Source organism: Mytilus californianus, unplaced genomic scaffold (assembly GCF_021869535.1).
Source record: "Mytilus californianus isolate M0D057914Y unplaced genomic scaffold, xbMytCali1.0.p SCAF_2, whole genome shotgun sequence".
NCBI classification, from domain to species: Eukaryota; Metazoa; Mollusca; class Bivalvia; order Mytilida; family Mytilidae; genus Mytilus; species Mytilus californianus.
Window position 1 is genome coordinate 57,632,863 of NW_026262668.1, and position 15,433 is coordinate 57,648,295.

At 34.3% G+C, this 15,433-nt stretch overlaps 1 long non-coding RNA gene across 1 annotated transcript; it reads left to right on the forward strand.

Moving 5' to 3' along the window:
- The first annotated feature begins 300 nt into the window (after positions 1-300).
- LOC127730126 (uncharacterized) lies at positions 301-6,636 on the forward strand. Its single transcript, XR_007994969.1, has 2 exons — positions 301-495; positions 6,061-6,636. It is a non-coding gene; the product is annotated as an uncharacterized LOC127730126 (long non-coding RNA).
- The last annotated feature ends 8,797 nt before the right edge of the window (positions 6,637-15,433 follow it).

Sequence of the window (15,433 nt, forward strand, 5' to 3'; positions counted from 1 at the left end):
TAAAAATATTGGTTAAATCGATTTTTCGTAAAATTTCCCCGGTAGATTTTTTTTAAAAACGGATATGTCAAAGCTATGAACTTTTCGAGCATTTTAAGGTAAAATAAAATGGGGGTCACCAGGCTTTTAAAAAAGTTACGAGCTTTTGTTTAACCCCTCTACCCCATGAGGTCTGATTTCAATGCACTCCATTAATTACTTGATTGTGATTTTTTTATTAATGTCTTTAAATAAATAATGTTTGTAATTATATCAATGGACGAAAGCTGAATATAAATGTGATGAACATTTAACTGTTTGTTATAAAAAAGCGAAATTTTGATTATTTTGGTGAAATACGGTAATTTTGTCTGGCGCGAGTTGCTTCCCTCTAATCTGGCGCCATAATCGGACAACAGAAATTTCAGGGTCGCCATTGCTGAGCAGCATACTGCACTGATAAATTCGACCATGTGCATGAATAACAGACATAGTGGCGAATAGACAACGATGAAGGTAGAGTCATTACATAAGAAAACATAGGTTTTAATATATTAGACAGCCAAATGTTATCAGTATCACGAAAAATACAAAGTGGGGGGTTATCTCAAAATACTCGATACTGTAGAAAATCACTGCGGCTGAAACCTTGCATGGGCTAAATTTCTGTTCTATGTATAATCGTTATGGCTGGTATCTTATTTATGTGTTTATTTGACCCTTAACCTGTTAACTGGCAAGTTGTGAACATGTATAGCCTGTTTTGAAAAAATATCCGTGTCAAACAGTCAAAGAGATTTTCAGCATCTCATGATCAGCGCTATCGTTAGCGTCAAATAAGTCTTGATTTTATATCGTCATTCGTAAAATCTAATTTCGTAGCCACGTTAGGGAGCTACCATTTGATTTTTATGGGGGGGGGGGGGGGGGGGGGCTAGGATGAAAAATGTTGTCCTGCTTTTTTTAGTTGTAATCTCTGTCCTGCCTTTTTATTTTTTTACTCTATTCGGTCCTGCCTTTTTTTTTACTAGTTTATCCTGAATTTTTTTACACAAATTGTCATCCTGCCTTTTTTTTTTTTTACCCGTGTTGCTCATCCTGCCTTTTTTTTTTACTCCAAACTCCTGTCCTGCCTATTTTTTCAAATTTCATCCTAGCCCCCCCCCCCCCCCCCCCCCCCATAAAAATCAAATGGTAGCACCCTTAGGGTCAAATGAAGTTAAATATTTATCGTTAGCGTCTATAATGACTAGTAAAACAGGTTGGGAACAAACCCTCTACATGGTGTTTATACCTGTATAGAGGAATAATCCTTCTATAGTGGGATAAAAGAGGGGTATTTTTGTTTAGACTGGATTTAAAGCAAAATAGGGCAGAATGGCATTTTCTAGTTATATTTGCTATAATCTATAGCACTATATATGCATCAATTATTGCACTTTACTGTATTCTGTATTTCTTTACCAAAAAATGGCCTGGGATGCCCAGTTTTCTGCTAAAGTGACAGAACTTGCAATCTATTGTATACCTATCTGAACACCTGATCAACAACAAAAGGGACATGCAGTTGACCTTTAAATTTTATGTTAAATCTAACAATAGAAATTCTGTTCAGTGAGGCATAACTGAGTGGAATTTACCTGATCATCACAGCTTTCAATTATGGTGTACAATAGATTGTATATTCAGTCAGTTTAGCAGTAAACTGGGCATGTGAAATGAAATTAAGTACATCAATTGGTGCATCAAATGTAGCAGGTTACTGCCATAATAAGTAGAAAATGCCATTCTGCCCTATTTTGCTTTAAATCCAGTCTAAACAAAAATTCCCCTCTATAGAAGGATTATTCCTCTATACAGATTTAAACACCAGTGGCGGATCCAGGGGGGGGGGGGGGGGGGGTTCAGGGGGTTGGAACCCCCCTTTTTTTTTGACGTTCAATGCATTTGAATGGGGACATATAGTTGGAACTCCCCCTTTATCCTGGGTTAGGAACCCCCCCTTTTTATAAATGGCTGGATCCACCCCTGAAAACCATATAGAGGGGTTGGTCCCAACCTGTAAAATGGGGTACCCCATAACTTCCCTCGGACAGGGGTTCATGATTACCACTCCCTATCCCCAACTCCCATTTCTCTTCCCTTTTACTCTAAAATTTTCTCCCCTAACTTCTACTTCCATCCCCCTTGCTCCCAGACAAAAAAATTGCAAAATATATTTCCCAGATTATTCATCCCCCCCTCTTTTCGAATTCTTGTCCTTTCACCCAAAATCATGTTCGCTCCAATTCACGTTCATCCCTTTTACATTCCCACCCTGAGTCTGTTTGTACCCTTCCTTTTATCTAAATCATGCTTTTGTTACTATAGTTCTATAACAATAAAATAAAGATATATTAAGTTTATTTTTATTGTTTAAAAATAAAGTGACTCACACGAGATCTAAGGTTTTTTTTTCTATTTATAATCTTCATAAGATTTACTTCTACCAAATTGGTTACTTTTATTTTCACTCAGACCAGGCTAATTAACGGTAACAGACCTGCACATGATACCCCCTTTTCTCGCTTCCTGATCCCTCATTCCCATGTTCCCTTATCCCTGTCCACCCGCTCAAGTAGTCCTATAATATATGAAGTCGGGGGCATTATTTTCTATTTCTGTTTTCTTTTTACTGATTTTGCTATTTTTCTTCTTTTTTTTTTTATTGTCAATTTGCCTCCAAAAAAAAAATGAAAATATCAGCATGAAAACGTTAAATAGTGAATATATAATGCGAAGGCATATATTATAGGACTACCCGCTCAAGGGGTTCGATTGTTTCGTTTGTTTTCTTGAGAATATATAAATGGCCTGATTTGTAAATTATAACCACTACAGTACGAGGCAATACATTTTATTGATGGATTCGTCTTGATCACAATTTGTTTACAATTAAACACCTCCCCCCCTGTCTCTCTTTTGTATAAAAAATTTCATAACGTCAAGTATCAGGTTTAAACATACACGTAGGGCTTATCTTGTTTACCAAATAACACATACATTTGAGTTGAAAAATTCATTATTGTTTTGTGCTTAGTATTTTTAAACACAAAATTTGTATATCCCATATTCCAAACAGGTTACAAGACACCTCAGCATAATTTGGTTGACGAGGAGAACAAATGTAGCTCAGCTGCATTTTAGAATTTTTAGGCATAGAAATAACTTTTCCCTGGCATCGAAACAGCATGCCCTGAGAATTCTGTATTCAACATATGTATAAAAACAAAATCACTATTTACACTTGCTGTGCATGTAATTTTATTTTGTTTGCTCATTATTGTTGCCACAAATTCTTCATTTTTTTACGCCGTAGTGGAGTGGGCATTAAGTTTTACCCTTGTCTGTCTGTACGTATGTCCCAAAATTGGTGTCCGTTCTCTAACTTCAGTTTGCCTCAACCAAATGTTATGAAACTTATACACAATGCTTATTACCAACAAACACAGATCAAGTTTGAATTTTTTTTGGTGGTGTCACTTTTACTGTTCTAGAGTTATGCCCCTTTACAAATGGATAAATTGCTGAATTTTTATACGACCGCAAAAATTAAAAATTTTTTGGTCGTATATTGGTATGACGTTGGCGTCGTCGTCGTCGTCGTCTGGCGTCGTCCGGCGTCGTCCGAAGACACATTGGTTTTCGCACTCTAACTTTAGTTTAAGTGAATGGATCTCCATGAAATTTTACCATAAGGTTCAATACCACGAAAGGAAGGTTGGGATTGATTTTGGGGGTTATGGTACCAACAGTTAAGGAATTAGGGGCCAAAAAGGGGCCAAAAATAAGCATTTTTGTAACTTCCAGACAATAACTTGTGTGTAAGTGTATGGATCTCTCTGACATTGTACCACAAGGTTCCATATCACAAAGGAAAGGCTGTAATTGATTTTGGGGGTAATTGCCTCAAAATTTTAGGAATTAGGGGCCAAAAAAGGGGCCAAAAACAAGCATTTTTTTAGTTTCATGACAATAACTTGTGTGTTAGTGTTTGGATATTTCTGAAATTGTACTACAAGGTTCCATATCACAAAGGGAAAGCTGGAATTGAGTTTGGGGGTAATTGCCCGAAACGTTTAGGAATTGGGGGCCAAAAAGGGGCCAAAAATAAGCATTTTTCTAGTTTCCAGACAATAACTTATGTTCAAGTGTATGGATCTCTCTGAAATTGTACTGCAAGGTACCATACCACAAAGGGAAGGCTGGGATTGAGTTTGGGGGTGATGAATCATAAGGGGGTTCAAAAAATTTGGGGGGGGATTTTTTTTTTTTCTTTTTTTTTTCTTTTTTTCCTTTTTTTTTTCTTTTAAAATTTTCCATTTTAAGTTGGTTATTTCTGATTAATATTTAAAAGCAAATAATAATGATATGGTAGGAGATACACACCAAACAGGATGTGTAAATTATTATCTAATAAGTATTGTGCAATAGCAAGAAATTTTCAATTGCACAGTATTGCGCAATAGCAAGAAATCTTCAATTGCACAGTATTGCGCAATAGCAAGAAATCTTCAATTGCACAGTATTGCGCAATAGCAAGAAATATCCAATAGCACAATATTGCGCAATAGCAAGAAATTGTCAATTGTACAGTATTGCGCAATAGCAAGAAATATTCAATTGCACAGTATTGTGCAAAAGAAGATACTTCGTATAAATTGCTTATTTCTTGATCAATTTCAATGGGGTTTTATTCTTGAATTCTTGGGGTTCTTTAATATGCTGAATCTAACCGTGTATTAAGTTTTTGGATTTTGGGCCCCGTTTTTAAATTGGTCCACATTGAGGTCCAAAGGGTCCAAAATTTAACTTTGTTTGATTTCATCAAAAATTGAATTATTGGGGTTCTTTGATATGCTGAATCTAACCGTGTATTTAGATTCTTAATTTTTGGTTCCGTTTTCAAATTGGTCTACATTAAGGTCCAAAGGGTCCAAAATTAAACTTAGTTTGATTTTAACAAAAATTGAATTTTTAGGGTTCTTTGATATGCTGAATCTAAACATGTATTTAGATTTTTGATTATGGGCCCAGTTTTCAAGTTTGTCCAAATCGGGGTCCAAAATTAAACTTTGTTTGATTTCAACAAAAATTGAATATATGGGGTTCTTTGATATGCTGAATCTAACCATGTATTTAGATTTTTGATTTTTGGGCCCCGTTATCAACTTTGTCCACATTGAGGTCAAAAGGGTCCAAAATTTAACTTTGTTTGATTTCATCAAAAATTGAATTATTGGGGTTCTTTGATATGCCGAATCTAACCGTGTATTTAAATTCTTAATTTTTGGTTCCGTTTTCAAATTGGTCTACATTAAGGTCCAAAGGGTCCAAAATTAAACTTAGTTTGATTTTAACAAAAATTGAATTTTTAGGGTTCTTTGATATGCTGAATCTAAACATGTATTTAGATTTTTGATTATGGGCCCAGTTTTCAAGTTGGTCCAAATCGGGGTCCAAAATTAAACTTTGTTTGATTTCATCAAAAATTGAATTCTTGGGGTTCTTTGATATGCTGAATCTAACCATGTATTTAGATTTTGGATATTGGACCATAATAGGTGAATGTCCAATTTAAAATTTTTAAGTTCTTAGACCACATTCATTCTGTGTCAGAAACCTATGCTGTGTCAAATATTTAATCACAATCCAAATTCAGAGCTGTATCAAGCTTGAATGTTGTGTCCATACTTGCCCCAACTGTTCAGGGTTCGACCTCTGCGGTCGTATCAAGCTGCGCCCTGCGGAGCATTTTATTTGTTTTTGTTTCTGTTCTCTAACTTTAGTTTGCCTCATCCAAATGTTATGAAACTTATACACATTACTTATTACAACAAAATTCAGATCAAGTAAAACTTTGGGTAGTGTCACTCTTACCGTTCTTTAGTTATGCTCCTTTATAACTTTATATGCAAGTGGGGGCATCATCTGTGTCCCATGGACACATTCCCCATTTATTTAAAATATGAACTGCATTATGCTTTTAAATGTCAATCATGGTTGATTTTCTGACAGAATTACTCTGACATTTAATTTCAGGCTTCAAGTACATGTAAGAGGAAGGAGTGATTTGTTGTGAAAGATCCTGGAATGTTCAACTTTACTTGTAAACTATTGGCAAAGAACTGACAGAATTTACATGAGAAGCCAGTATCATCTTGTCTTGCAATTGGGAACTATATGTAAAGTGCAGAAACTTAACCACAACATTAGAAGCCAAGATCAACAATACTTGGAACTACATGTATAATCAAAGTACTGTCAGAATCCATATGAGAGAACCCAAGATCATCTACACTTGGTGTCTATATGCAAAGTGTTGTCAGAATCCACTTAAGAAGCCAAGATCAACTATAATTTGGAACTATATGCTTTAGTGCTGTCAAAATCCATAAAAAAAAATCCAAGATCAAAAGGACCTACTTTACCTACCTGTCCCAATGATGAATACAGATTATTGAGTCTTATAAAAAACACTGATGAAGAATATTGATATAAAAATAATGAAAATATAGAGCTGATCAGCTAATGATTGTACATGTACATGATGTATACATGTCAACAATTACTAGTATATTGAAATTTACAATGCTAATAAATGTTTTATAAATTTGATCTCATAGACATTTTAGGAATAAAAATCAAAAATTTTCAAAAAATGAATTTTAATAGAGCTTTTTTTGCTTTCTGTAGTGAATTTTGCTGCAAACACAATTCATGATATGCAAACTGCAATATATGCAGTTGTCTTTAATACAGAAGGTAGCTATGAGATTTGGAAATTTTGGAAATCATAATACCAAGTGGCAGTTGTGGTAAATGCACATGCCTTTGCCTCATCTTTTACCTCACCAACCCCTGACCTAAATGGCCACTTGAATTATTTTACATCATTTGGCATTTGTTTTCCATCCATATGCTATTCAGTTTCTATTTCAAAAGATATATTTTCTGGATAAAAGGAGAAATAAAATACAGTTTTGTTCAATGAGACAGCAACCAAACAAAACAACCAAAAGAATTATATATTGTCTGGGAAAACTTGTGTCTCACTATTAACTGACAACATTTTTACCGACTGTAAATTCAGAAATTATTGCGTGCATTTATTATTGCGATTTTTGACGAATGGACTAAATTGCGAGTTTAATTATTGCGATTACAAAAAAATCTGCATAAAGATCTATAATTCAGTTATCAGAATGCAAGTTCTTATTATTGCGATATTCACCCTGTCGCATTATTTGCATTAATAATAACCTCGCAATAATTTCTAAATTTACAGTATCACAATAATCCAGATTAATTTTGTTTTGTAAATTTAGATATGCACTCAAATTAATACAGATTGCTACAAAAATCTCAAGCACATTTCAAGGTTAAAGTTACCTGATTAGGGTTGTTTATCAGATACTGTTAGCAATAGGTCATTTGTCAATGTCATGTTTTTGTGTTTTTGTCTGTTTTTTCTAATACTAAAAGTACATGTAGTACATAAACTATATGTATGCAATGATTCACAAATGTAAGGAGTACATGTCTGTCTGGCAATTGTCATTGACCACATTTGCATGGTTCATTGGTCAATGGTAAGTCCTCTTTTAACATGCTACATTGTGTAATCAATGGGTTATTATATTTGGTGTATGGTATGATTATTAAATGTATATATTGAAATATTAAGTAAAAAGATGTGATATGATTGTAAATGAGACACTCCACAAGAGACCAAATGACACAGAAATAAACAACTAAATGTCACCATACGACCTTCGACAATGAGTAAAACCTATACTGCATAGTTGGGTATAAAAGGCCTCCAAATGACAAATGTACAATTTAAAACAATTCAAATGAGAAAACTAATGGCATACTTATGTACAAAATAATGAATGAAAAACAAATATGCCCGTCTTGCAGGGTCAATCTGAACTTAACCTTATGTTCATGGTTTTGTCTGTTTATACTGGCATACTATACATGTATATATGTTTAAAATATTTGGTTGATGGGGTGATTGTAACAGAGGCGGATTTAGGGGGAGGGCCCATTGGTTGATTATATAGGGAATCACTGAAGCATGACTGGAGCAGGCCTCTCTTAGGCAGTCACCCCCCCCCCCCCCCCCCCCCCTTTTTCATGAAAAATTCTGGCTCCGCCACTGTGTAAGGCTGGCTTGGATTGGTTTATCTGATCATTTTCATGATCATTGATAATATTATTTTTTTCTGATACTTGTAGGGAAACTTTATCTTTAGGAATATCAACATAAAACCAATATTCATGAATGATGATTAGTAAAGCAGGTGAGACATTTCAGCTTGTGCACTCTTGTTAACACAAAAATTATATGGACTGTCGCTAGAAAATGAATGGACAATGCATGCTTGGTATGGACAAAATTCCTCCTTTTTACCATACGAGGCTGCGTATTTATCTCGGGTGGGGGTGGGGTAAGGGGCACTTCCTATATTCAAGGTGATGGGACGTGCCGCTGGAATAGGTCACCTTTTCAAGCTTGAAAATATGTGAAAAGGTCGGGAAAACTATCAAAAATATATGATAAGGTCAATAAAGTTTCCATAACTTCTTCGTCCGTCATCTTTCTTGGTGTTCCCGGGTGCGATTTTATCAACCAAATTTTCTCTTTTAACACTTTGGTATTCTAGTCTTACATTACACTACATGAAACCCAAACATTATAGGGAAAAGGTTACATTTTTACCTACGCAATATATGAAAAGGTATACATTTTTGAAAAAGGTGGGCCCCAGCGGCACCCCTTATCAATTAAGTATTGAAGTGCCCCCTCCTACCACCCACCCCCGGAGGTATTTATACATCCAGCTGTATGAACACCCTGCCATAGCAAGGGATTATCTGTCAGATTAGGGAAGTCATATTTCTATACCCTACGATATGAAAATAAGGAGATGTGGTATGATTGCCAATGAGACAACTATCCACCAAAGTTCAAATTTAAAAGTCAATATTAAAAAAAATTGCATCTCCATATTATCATCATAGGCCGATAATTACGTTTCTTTGCAGCTAGCAGGTGGGTCAAACCAGTGTTCACACATCATTAAAAAAAGTTGTCATGCATATTTCTTGCCGCAATGACACACTCCACTTTAATTTTTTTAAATCAAGAACTTTCCTTATTAGCTTCCCTTTTGAAAAAAATGCATGTCAAAAAGTAAGACAGAAGTTAAAGTTTGCCAATATCACCGACTATTATAGCGTCCCTGTGTACTGGGCGGAGTTTTAAAATTACAATCCCAACTTTTCCTGAACCTAGTAAGTAGTATAGATTTTGTGTATATATAATGTCTTTAACTGGTAGTGTTTGGAACTGCCCGGTAGACTGCGGATGTGTGTCCTAGGCAAAATCCCGACTTGGTCAAGCCAAATATTTTGCGCCGCAAAGCATGTGGTATTGAGGGATAATAGCATATACCGATATATAAGGCCGGAATACTAGTAAGGTCCCGGTTGCTATTGACCAATTTTCATCTACATGATCAAAGGTTGAAAACTGCAAATTATTGAAATGTCCGGTTTTTTTTCTGCGTAAAACAAAAAATGTGTTGCTCGAGTTCCGTTAGTCTATTATAATAACTCATTCTTAATCAATTATTTTAGTTTTTACGCTGATATTTCCTCTTTCTTTTTTTAATGCGAACTCTGTTGGCATATTGATAGATACAACAGAAAATAGAAAATTAACAAATAGCAAAATAAGTAAAAGGAAAATATTATAAATAGAAAACATTGGCCCCGAGGTCTCATGTTATAGTACTAGAGTTCCAAATTTCATAGAATCATGATACGAGAAAATTTGTTAGATATTTTCGTGCCCATTATTTGATAAAGTATATAAATCTTTAAATTAAAATGTTATGTGTGAATGTCAAGTATTTAGTCTTTGTTTGAAAATTGTAATGTCCAAAAAAATTTTGGAAAATAAAAAATACTTAACTATTATCAAAATTTTGCAGTGTTAAAATATTTCCCATACTCCGGAATTGTTCAAAAATTTTTGGCAAATAAAAAATACGTAACTATATATATTATCAAAATTTTGCAGTGGGAAAATATTTCACATACTCCGGAATAAGATCCCAGCAATACTTGGAAATGAAGATATTTCAAGTAAAAAAGAGATTTATGACAGTAACAAAATGTTATAAAACGCCAAACGGATAAAACGGTTAAAAGCTCATTAGAGCTTATGTTGACTCTGTTTGTACACTTTGCCGACTCTAAATAAAGCTTATTTATTATTTTTCATTTATTTATTATTTTATGTAGCGTGCAGATGAACCCCGATGCCTTTATACTATAGCATACTATACGGGTTTTACTTGTTTTTGAAAGCCGAAAGGTGACATGCAGTTTACATCGCTATCCTTTGTTTACGGTTAAACATTGCGTCATTGGCAAAATATTTTCATATATCATACTAATACATATAAAAGACATCTTTTGATATATTCAACCAGTATTTAAATGAAAATAGGGTGCGAACGGATCCAAGGGGCGAACGTGTAGGGTGAGAATGTGTTTTTGGAGCGAACGCACCCGGCAGATACCGTCGTACAAGTCAATATTTATATTTTCTTTTTTTTTAATGTTATGCTTTAATATATCATGTATAATTCTGTCCTTTTTATGCGAAAAATGAACAAACCACTCTGTAGTCCTGACCGTACGTATTTCCTGTTTTGTGGCTTTAGTAGAACGTTTTGCATGGTTTGTTGACATCGGGAAAGGGTGCTTTCATACACGCCCGCGTTCCAATGTCGTCAAAACTATTTTTGAGAAAACCACTCAAGGCGACCGTTTCCAAGGCGCTCGTCGTTAGTAACATGCGTTAAAATATGCACACTGTTAAAGGGCCGAGCCACCTTAACGTCCCCGTTCCAACCGGGCGTGGCAGCGTATTAATACATCCCACAAAGCCGAATGGACGCCCCATCTTAAGCATGTGTTTCACTGTTGGATGGGAGAAGTTCAGGAATGACCTTATTTCTACACCCTAGTCCACCCTTTGGGTTTCATTCCGAACGGGGAACAAATCAATAAATCCAGTAAGAAGGTTCTGCAAAATGGGTCGATCGAATCTAAGGCGGAGGATTTGCACTGTCTCTAGGAAAATATGAAAGGATCGGATCCGGGTAAAAAAAATACGTACATTCCGCATAGCAAAACAAACCGCCAGATCTTTGCATGGTTTTTATTGCTAGACAAGAGAGGTGTAGGTGAACAAATTTCTATACCCCAGTCCGTCCTTGGGATCATTTTTTATGAAGAATTAAAATAAATAAACAGGTATACATAGTCGAGAAAGATAATATATTTGCAGTCGTGTTAAATAATTAATTGACATCGAGGGGTTAACTACTATTTGTAGTCCCAATCATGTTGTTTTGTTTCTCTATTTCTTTCTTTATCTGCCCCCTTCCCCCAACCCCCAATTTCCGTGAAGGAAAAGGGTGTGGCGTCTGATGGTTACACACTAGCACACAGTTTCTCTATGAAAAATCTGGATTTGTAGAAAGTTTTATCATGAAATAATGTTACTTTCCAATACACATAAAATGTAACTGATTGTTAAAATTTTAATTCCATGTAGGTTTGTAAATTAAGACAGGTCATGGTCAAAACCAAAAATAAGCTGACAAAATCATGCTCACTTCTAAAAATGTACTGTACAGATTATGTGACAAGAGTTTAAGATCTACTATGTTTTGTAACTTCATACGTTTATGGCATTTCCAAAGATGTATGGAAAGATTATAACTGTATTAAATATATGAATATAAGGACATGTCGATGATTGATTGTTGTTTGCTTAACGTCCGGTGGTTTTCACAAACTGTATTTTTGTCATATTTTGAGATAGGCGTACCTATGATTTTTTTTAACAAAAAAATTGTGTGATTCTTTTATTCTTCCCTTAGCACATCTCTTCTGTTAAGACTTTGGTAAAACTCTTCTCGGCACCAGGCTGATTAATTGATTATGGATTTGAAAAGTCAGGACGAGAAGAAATGTAATAGACAAAAATAAATACGCCAATTGTTAGATAGGAAGGGGGAAAGTCGAAAAGTTGAAAATGGTGGGATTTATTAACGGTCATTAAATTTTTTATTAAAGTTAGCAACAATCATTCACCTTTTTTTCTTATGACAATAATATATTATTGTGATTTTAGAGTATTTTAATGTGAGCAGAAAAATGTTGTCAACATATTCAATTAAAATTAACACTTTATAAATTTGGTGCCGGAGTTTTTTTACCTACAGAAGTTAATTCTGAGAATGTGGCCTCATACTCAATATATATAACAATAACAATTTTATTGAAACACTTCCAAATATCTTCATGTCTTACTTACTTACCTAGTAACCTGATTTTTCAATTTGATTGATACAACCAAAATTGACGCTGTATTCAATATTATTCCATTCTTATAGTTTATTCTTTCATACTTGCTTATCATGGGACCTTTAATTGAAATAAATATATCTTTATCTTTATAATATAAAATTGATATCATATCAAATATGTCTTAAATCGTATTCATATACTTCAACATGCACCCATCACGGCACATACATTCAAAGCCCGACATGTATACTAGTATTCTGACGGACAGGTACCCTTCTACAGATATTTTCTTATTATTAGGAATACCCTCACCCATCATTCTCTAGAGATATAATAAAACCAGAGAACATGTGATGACATTTTTTCTTATTCCGTACAAATTTTGCAAACTTTTCATAATAAAAATAAGGCGACAAACTATTAAATGTTGTGAAATTAGATTTAGCAGTCAATTATGTGTCAGCATCACAATTAAACACCAAATCAATTAATCTATCAAATTAATTACTTGGTAAACTAACGAGATTTGAGTAAATGACTATGATTGTAAAGAAAAATATAGACTTTATATATTTTATTGGAAATTTCAATATTCCTAATGTCCCGAAAATCTATTCTGTCTCAAACGAATTATTGTGAAGCTATAGTAAATGATTAAAATGCATAAAATGAGAACAAAGAGAAAATTAGGATGCAATTACCGATCTGAGAACAGACAAACAAAAAATTAACAAGTGACAATTAACGACCTCTTTTCTACTTTGTACTAATCATTAGCACATGGGTACCACATGAGGTGCAGAATCTGCATACCCTTCCGGTGCATCTTAGATCACCCCGGTTTTTTTGGTGGGGCTTGTGTTGCTCTGTCTTTCTTTTTCTTTGTAGGTTTTTTATAGACTGTTGCTTGTTTTTTCGTCGTTTTTCTTTTTTTGCAATTGGGTTTTCAGTTTCGCTTCGACTTGTATTTTTTAAAGTAACTCAAAGACTTTAAGACCTGAAAAAGAATTGAATTTTATTTGTTTTTACCTGCAAATTGTATTTTCAAGCTGTTTTCGATGGAATTGCAATGTCAAACGCCTTAAACGTGTATTCCCATGGCTTTTATCCTCGATATAATATGCACTAAGTATAATAGTCAAATTACAGTTACACAACTTACAATCATTACTTAAACCAGAAACAAAAGAATGATGCCGATGATCCGATTTTTGCTGGGATTGAAGCCGCTATATGGTTAGAAATAAAGTGAAAGCCAGTCGATTTGTCATACCTAAAGACATGTCGTTCCTTTTATTCACTGGGAGACAAAATATAAGTGGATGTAAAAGACAAAACAATAATGTAGGTAGTATTACGGTTACGACATAGTAAACGTTTAATGGAAAGTCATACCAGAAATGTTGGGAAATAGTCCCCGCAATTATAGTCCGATATGTATTTGTTATAGCCCAATCAAAATTAAGACAATAAACAATGTTAATTACTGTCTACACATACGCGGAAAATTCCGGATTTTCTCGAATTTGAAAGAAGATGAGATAAAAGGGGATTAAGCTGAGAAAATCTTAGTTTAAATTAGATAAACTAGGATATTTTTTTTCATTTAAGTAGTTACGGCGGGCCAAACATACGACTAACACCTGCACCGACTGGTAAAAAGTAAGGGCAAGTCTCAAAACCAGTAACGAGAGACCATAATGTACTTCGTCTTTTCAGATGACGAGCCTCAGACCTGTTACCTTGATAAAAATGCAATAATGAAATAAACTATATTTTAAAAGCTAAGGTTGTTAAGCAAATGATATATCATGTCTATTGAAAAGAGCGGTACATGTCTCTACAATGTATGTTAATTTGGGTCTCGGGTGCCTCTAAAATGTACCCATTACTTTAAAGCCTTTTTAATTCATCAATTAGATATTCAACTAGTATTTTGTATCCCACGACAATATGGTCAATTATTCTACACTTTCACCCCAAGTTTTCCGGTTTACGGTAAATTGTGTTACCACAGATTTTGGTATGTTTTACCACCAAGGAGAACAGTCTTATGGGAAATGAATCGGACTCTATTTACCCGCGTTTTGCATTGATGTGTATTGTTGTCGTTTTGAACCACCCTCCCCACACAAAAAAACCTATACTTTACGTACCAAATATACCCAGCGTTGTTAAAACGACCTGCGTCTGAATAGCATGATAATGCAAATCAGATATCCGTGGATGATATAGTTCCTGTGGGTCAATTTGCGGAAGCACTTCTTTAATATCCATGTGACTTTGGTCTTTGACTTGGAAAATCAATAGATTTCTAGCACTTCTTTTACTGAATGTGCAAGCCAAATTTGGAGAAGACTGGATTAGAAACAGAAACTTATATGTCCACAATTATGTTACGAGCAGACAGATGGCCCTGTTACAATACCCCATCCGAAACTTTGTTGTGATGGGATAGTAAGATGACGATACATAAAAAAAATGCTTCTAAAAATGAGTTACAGGTAGACGGTACAGTCCCCCATGGAAGACTCGCACATATATTCAATAATTGTAGAAAAAAACCAGATTGGGATCTGAGTTGATTGCAGTATTGTTGTTAACTTAAAGCTGATACAATTAATGTGAAATAACTTATAAATAACGTAAAAAGTATCATATGAGACGTGGAGAAGGAGAGAGAACATGAAAAATATGTAAATAGGCATTTGCTTGATATTTGTTCTTTTTAAAAACATTTCACAATACCGTTATATCGAATATTAATGTGTTATCCAATTCTCGAATAGAGAAATCCACCATTTTCATCGGTCTCAAGTGATTTTATTGACACTAGTTTTTGCCATTAAATGCGATTTAAAAGAGAGATTATTGTATTTTAAAGAATACACACTGTCAATATTCGACTAAACGAGTAAATATAATAGTTTAAATATTCATTGAACCGGTTCTAGTACAAAACTTAAATCACTGTATTTATTATGTGATTACTTACAATAACTGTTAGGATAGTCGT